Source organism: Mesocricetus auratus, unplaced genomic scaffold, assembly GCF_017639785.1.
Source record: "Mesocricetus auratus isolate SY011 unplaced genomic scaffold, BCM_Maur_2.0 Super-Scaffold_100008, whole genome shotgun sequence".
Lineage (NCBI taxonomy): Eukaryota > Metazoa > Chordata > Mammalia > Rodentia > Cricetidae > Mesocricetus > Mesocricetus auratus.
In genome coordinates, this window is record NW_024429192.1 from 44420489 (window position 1) to 44428196 (window position 7708).

General features: G+C 37.7%; 1 pseudogene; it reads right to left on the reverse strand.

Annotated features, from left to right (window-relative positions):
• Positions 1-417: 417 nt before the first annotated feature.
• Positions 418-6882, reverse strand: LOC121141845 (annotated as a pseudogene).
• Between the last annotated feature and the right edge of the window lie 826 nt (positions 6883-7708).

Genomic DNA, 7708 nt, shown 5'->3' on the forward strand with positions numbered 1-7708 from the left:
TAAAATTATTTCAGTTATTGCAAAAATGACCAAAATGACTGAAATATTCTAACCAAACATTCTAAAAATGTATGTAACAAATTTTAACTACCAAAGAACAATAGTCAGTAAGAAACAGGTTTTATTAAATAGTCAAATAAGTTTTCAGACAAATAGGGAGAGTGATTGAGACATCAGTGTTAAATTCAAAGGGGTGTCTGAACAGCTTGGGGATCAGATTAGAAACATCTCAGCCTGTTTTCTTTCAGGTTCAACCATGTTTTAGTAAATGGCAGCACTTCCTTCCTTTAGAAATAATAATCAGCTGTTCATATTTGCTATATTTTCTGAAGTTTTAGCATGCAGGATTAAACATCAGAGTAACAAAAATACTTGTATATTATATCAATCTGCTTTCTTTAAGTGTTTTGCATAGATCTAATAATTTGATGCTTCTGATGGCTGTGACCTAAAAATAGCTCTCATTTGTAAGAGGGCAAAGTAAAATCCAGAAATCATAATGAGTACCCCCACCTTTATGTCCAGGATATGGGCTAGCAACTTTATCATCTTCCAACTCTGTTATCTCTATCTGGCTCTATTTCTCCTACTGTTTCTGTATAGAGAACCTCAATATATTTATATCCTCAGGAATCAAAATACAGTAGAATAGACATAGAACTGGCAATAAAAGAATCATTGTTGTCCCCCTGTCAGTTCTAAAACTTACTCTCTGATGTTGATAGTCGGTTACTCATCTGTGAACTGAGTATGCAGACATGGATAGAGAGAGCTCAGACTCTGACTTTAGTAAGGCTGAGATACTGCAGATGAGAAACAGGTCAGTATGTCAAATAAAAAGAGTTAGGGATGTGGAGTTCATTCTTAGTATTGGGTAGAATTCCTTCTTTTTGGCTCCTTCTATGTTTTACCATATCAAAAGGGTTCAGAGTAAGTTTTCAAGAAGCTAAGGTTGAATTATGAATCTTCTTTCTTCTTTGGAACACTTTCTAGTAGACTGGACTTACGTGGCAATGCAGTAGTATAAAAATACCTCATATCCTAAGAGACTTGAACTTTTGCTGGATCTAACAGTCACAGTTGATAATATACCCCAAGGTTACTTAAGACTTAATACTGCTATCCTACTACATACTAAGTTTTTGTTTGTTTGTTTAACATCCCTTTAAAAGAACAATATAGCCACCAACTTTACTTGCCTTAAGGTTTCCTAGGCAATAAACTTTGACAATCGATGTTAAAGCATAGTTATAATCTCAAGTTATGTACTCTTGCATGCCCCTGACCCAAGTAATGCATAGGTGTTTGTGTGTTGTGATAATCATTTGTTGAAAACAAAATGTTTCTAACAGCAGCCTTATAAAGTGAATATCCCCTATAAATGCTAGAAGTGGCATTCTGATATTGCTTGATAGTGTTTGTCTGTTATCTAGATCAGTTGGAGTCAGTTGGATTTAGTGACTTAATCCCCTGTAAAACTCTGTAAAAGATTTCTGTAAAGTATCCATTATTCCTTCCTCATGTTATGCCTTTTGTTCTGCTAAATAAATAGAGTGCAAAAGCCCAACATAGACTTATTTGCCTATGTAAGATTCTCTTGTTTGCTGTTTCAATATTTTTATTCTAATGACAAAAACCATATAATATAAATAGGATGAAATTGCGTTTTTTTTAATAGCAAGCAAGAAATGACTTCCAAATTAGAACCCTTAGGCTCATTTTTTTGGTGCTAGTTACAAATACATGTGCATACTCTGGGTTCTCTTCAGATCTTATAAATCTTTCGCCTTTTATCAAATACATGTGCAAACACACATGTTTATGTTCATATATATGCAGTGGTCACCACCATCTGTAGATCAATGTTTGGTTGTATTTATTCATTATGCAGATCATGTGCATGCAAGACTGCAAATACACACACACACACACACACACACACACACCTCTAAGTTCATGGACATCATACCTCTCTCTTTCCATCAAGTAGACTCACTCTAACTGGGTACAAGTACCAAGTTCTTGTGTAACTACTCCAGGCTGCAATACAAAAGGAAACTCAATTATACAGCAGGTATTATTAAGCACTTACTGCTATAGAAACTGTGTGGATTTGCAAAGAAATGTAGTACACCTATGTCCTGTAGGACCTTAGCATACATGAAACACTATCAGGCAGCATATAATTAAGTCTTAAAATGCCTGACACATGTTAAATGGAGTGGCAATTTTGGAGTGAATAAAAGAAATGAGAACTAGCAAATCAAATAAAACTCTGAGGGGATGAGACTTGAGCTAGAAAAAGAAAGGGGAGGGGTATGAAAATGTTTACCTACTTCCCAGATTTCCTTGTCTCACATAAAGCTGTGTGTGTGGTTTCTAGACAGGATGTAAGAAGAAGTCATGATCAGCTTCAGAAGAATGTTTCCATAGTAAAGGACATGTCTTTATCTGTAGCTCTCAGTTTCTTGTTACAATACATGTTACAGATGTAATAGCAAGGTTCCATCAGTCAGCAAGGACAATGAGATTAACTTACCTAAGAAAAATGATAAGAATTTTATGGATAATATGAATAGTAATGAGAGGGCTGTTGAAATGACTTAGTGGGTAAAGATGCTTACGGCCAAACCTGAGCACCTTAGTTTGATCCCTGGAATTCACATGATGAGAAAATCAGACAGTGTAAGTTGTTCTCTGATCTCCATATACATCCAGCTGGCTTCCTCATATACAAATGCAATGAATAGATTTTTAAAATGTTTTGACAATAGTGAGAAAAACATGGAAAACACTTATAGACATAAGTTATACGGAATTATCTAAGTGTATATTGATTTGGATTAGGCTGGGTTCTGATTTGGAGAAATAATGCAATGTTTTTGTGTTCTAACATCTGTAAGTATCAGATGAGCGTCCCGTTAACATTGCAGTTTGTACTAAAAATGTGATCAGACTTGGAAAACCATACCCACCAGATTATGGCATAGCCCACTGTGGACTATCTATGTAGAGTTCCCACCACTTAGACTGGGCAAACACCTAGATATATGTGCTACAGAGAATTAGAGTGTGGAACTGGGCTCTACTGGCTTTTTTAGCCATAGAGGTGTCAACAGCTAAATTCAAGTCCATCCTCACGGTTCAAATCACATCAAGATTAAAGGGGAAAAACATTTGCTTTTCTCTGTGATTCAAGTGTGAGTAGAGTAATACATTAGAGTGTTACATTGAGACATCAGGAACAACTTTCATCTTTCTAATTTATGGGGGAATTGAAGTATGGGTGTCATTCTGGTAGTTAGGCATATCCCTTAGATCTGATTATCCATCTTACTCTTTTTTTAATGCTCTCAGACAAATCCCTTACATCATTGGTGGTATAAGGTGTGGATAAAGAAGAACATGACTAGGACATAGAAGTAATAGTATTTAATGGGAGCAAAGACAGGAAGAACCTTTTTTGGAAATGTGTCATAATGCCTCTTCATGAGTCAATGTAAGGGGCAGTTTGAGGTAACTGGTCAGGAGATATGGCATATAGAAGAACTAGGACCCTTGGTCTACCTCAGCCTGACTAATTTTGTTTCTTTTTGTGTGGTTGTTGATTGTTAGACAGTCTTTTAATTTTTTTTTGAGACAAGATTTCCCTATGTAGCACTGGCTGGCCTGAAACTATGTAGATCAAGTTGACCTTAGACTTGCTGAGGTCTGCCTGCCTCTACTTCCCAAGTGTCAGGATTAAAGGAATGTACCACTACATCTGACATGATGTTGTCTTTTCTATATCAAGCATTAACATGATACTGAATGTTCTTCTTTAGTCAGTGTTAGAGAGGTATGGATGTGTAGAGATGTCCAAAAGGAAAGAGTACCAGTTTTTTTCCATATTTCTTCATGAAAGTCCCTTAATTTGTTTAGACATAGATAAAGACAGGACATCATTTAATAGACACAATATGGGAGCTAGAGTGACCATCTACAGGTTTAGAAAAATAATGAGGACAGGAGTGAATGAACTACAGCTGGCTATAGAGATTGTTGAATTGATTCTGAAATCCAAGGCAGGTCAGCTCTAGCCATCTATGCTCACAAAGTCATACAGAATCACATGTGTAATTGCCAATTTGATGAAATGAGCAGGAAACCAAGACTCTGGCAAAACTGTAGGTGAGTCAGAGGAAGAATTCCAATGGTTTGTCTTCAAGGACCATTAGATCAGTTCTGAGCTAGTGACTCACATTCAACACTCTTTTCTTCAGTATTCATTAGCCTCACTTTCACCAGGTGAGGCTATGATAAACTACATTAAGAAAAGCAAAAAAAGACTACTGTTAGAAAAAATAGGGATGATGCATAGAAACTATAGAAGTGGATGAAGATGGGCTTCAGTAGCACACAACTTACTGTTTTTGTTTTGTGGCTCCATGTGCTTATGAATGGCTGCTTCATTGCCCAAGTTACCATTCTTGAGAGAGAGAAGTTGAGCACTTTTGATCAATGTCTATTTCTGGCATTGACCCAAATGTCAGTGGTGTTTGGGTTTGATAGTAAAAGTTGTTTATTATATTTACAAGGTTTATTCCCAAGGTTGAGCTGTTGTGGTCTAGGCAGACATCATATAAAGTAAATTACTGTATTAATTTTAGATCTCACTGCCTGGCTCCTGTGTATTTTCTGAAAAAGTGATTGTCAGAACATGGTCCAAGAATGGAGTTGTGTGAAGAGATTTCTGTGCTTGTGAGAAAACTCTGAGAAACTAAGGCAAGAGTCTTGTGACCTCAGTTTCTTCAAAAACACAGAATTGTCCATAGATTATGTTTGTGTACCCCCTTGCAGGTGTACCAGACAGAAGTGATTTTACTTCAGATTATCCTTTGCAGTTAGCTATTGTGACTTGTGTATATACCTCTTATGATTATACACTCTACTCATTTGACTCTTTTTAATATTCAGAGTATAAATTGTCTGATGTGCTGAATAAAGTTGGCTATTGCATGAAACATTAGCCTACCTCATTTATTAGCTCCATTCTCCCAGAAGTACCACTTCTATAGCAGTGAACTAGTGATAAATAAAACTAAAAAGAGTTTTCATTTACCTCCTGTATGATCTTCAAATAGTATCTTATAAATACCATTGTTGTAAGTAAGCAGAAAGGATAAGGATGCTTTTATTAATTTAATATTCTTGCTTTGAAAAGTGAATTCTCAACTCTCTGATCTCCCATAGTTAGAATATTTGACTCTTGGTAAATGCAAAGTCAACTGTAAGGGTGAACACTTTTTTTTATAGATGTTTTAAGCAAGGCCTTTGGTGTACACATGTATAGTGCATATGCTTATATCAAATGATCTTTATTACCCAGTGGGAGGAACAGGATCTCTCAGGTGACTTCCCTTCAAGCAGCTTCTCAGGGCACACAGAAAGGAAAATGAAAATTGTCAAGGACATTCAGTCATCTTGAGGGTTGTGTTTACAAGATAATGGTCTGTGTTTGCAGAATATGCATCTTACAAAAGAATTCCTGTGCACTCTTTGGATTGCCTGTGTTTTGTGGAATCTATCCATTTTGATTAGGTAAAATCAGGAAAGTGAATGCAAAGAAAGTATATGCAAGCCTGTTCCTGTTAGCTAGAGTGTTCTAGGATCCGGAAGAGAGCCCTCAGATGATGGTGCAGAGAACCATAATCATAAGACAAGCTGAGAGGGAATCTCGAGGGAGATACTACTTTATTTCTTCAGAAGTTAGCTCTGAAAATTGTCACTTGTAGATCATTTCTGGACATGAGGTCAACAGCTGGGTACATTGAAAAAGTTCCATTAACCAAGATCTTTTATATACGGTATTGGAAAATGAAGATATGGAATAGCTAAAGGCATATAGAGCAATCATTTATGTTGAGGCCAAAAAATATTAAACAAAATAGAGGGATGTTATCCAGTGTCTAAATAAGCAATTAACAGAAAACACTTTTAAAAATTTAATTTACAGCTGGGCGGTGGTGGCACATGACTTTAATCCCAGCACTCGGAAAGCAGAGGCAGGCAGATCTCTGTGAGTTCAAGGCCAGCCTGGTCTATAAGTGCTAGTTCCAGGAGAGCTTCCAAAGCCACAGAGAAACCCTGCCTCGAAAAACAAACAAAAATTAATTCACTTTATTTTTCTTGTATAAAAACCCTAATGTGTTGACCTCATGTTGAGCCTGGGACCTCTGAACAGACTCTGGTGTGGGTTTTTACAATCTGCTCAGTGAATTCATGCTAAGGAGACTTGGTGAACACAGTCTCTTTCCTGGGACTAGTGGTCAGGTAGTTGTAGTTCTTAGAGATGGCATCAAAGGTGGCCTTGGAAAAGCACAGCCCCTGGCTGATGTGTAACAGTCATTAATACCCAGCAGCAGCAGCAGCTTCTTGGACACAGGAGCAGAGATGATGCTAGTGCCTCTGAGGGCAGGGATGAGACCACTGACACAGAGCCATAGTGGCTTGTCACTTTACATGGAACACTGTGGGGATTGTCGATCTGGTCCTCCCAGTAGCCTCTCCGCACAGGGACAATGGGAAGCTTGGCCAAGATGATGACCCTTTGATAGCAGTGGCTGCTTCTTTGGAGCACTTAACACCAAGACCAATGTGATCATTGTAGTTCCCAAGAGTGATAAAAGCCTTGGGCCTGGTCCACTGGCCAGCCCAAGTCTGCTTCTGCACCAGCATGACCTTCATCCTTCAGAGATGTGCTCAAGGGAAAGAAAACAATAATCTCAGATTCCTTAATGCCTTAATGGGCAGGGAGAACAGGTAGATCTCTTCCAGGGACCTGATACTCATGACCTTAACCAGGAGGCCCACCTTGGTGACAGGGATCCACTCCTTGTCTTTGGCTTTATCTCTTCGAGCCATGAGGCCTCTAGCACACCTCAACCAAGACCTTAGCTCCTAAGATCACTGCTGAATCCTCTTCTCAAGCTGGGTTGTCTCTTAATCCTGGGCTTCATCAGCATTGGTGTCATCCCCATTTGGTGGTTTTTTTTGAAGGAGGGGGAGGGAAGAAGAGGAGAGGAGGAGAAGTAAGAGGAGGAGGAGGAGGAAGCAGCAGCAGCAGCCTGAAAATGCTTTTGAAAATAAACTGAGTGCATTCAATTCATTCTATAATAATGGAGGAGGACTTTAGTTGATTCATAGGAAACACCCCCCCTGATCCATATACCCTCTGGAATTATTACAGGTAGAGATTTAAACCATAATTGTTTAAGAAAGAGATTTTTAAAGAAAATGTCCTTTGGATTCTGTCTTGTTTTGCCTTAATTAATTACAAGCAAAAAGTTCTATGAAATATTATAATATTGTATGGAAAATATGGTCCTACTGGGTGATAGATAACTCACAGAAATTGCAGTCAAAATCCACAGTAATGATAAGACACAGGGCAAAGAAGACAATGTACTCAAGGATAACATGGGTGGTAATATGGTAGAAATAAATTTAGACTTCTTACCGAAGGAGTGGGCAGTGAGTGGGTCAGAGGATATACATTTTTCTGAACTCAAAGGGAAGATAAAAAATAGAAGTTTTCTTTGTATTGTTTCATTGACTTAAAATAGTATCTTGATAGTCGTGTTTTTCTGAGCCAGGGTAACATAATTATGTTGACATATTTCCTTTATCTGGTACATCTCTTCAGGAAACTAAATTTATTAAGTGAGAT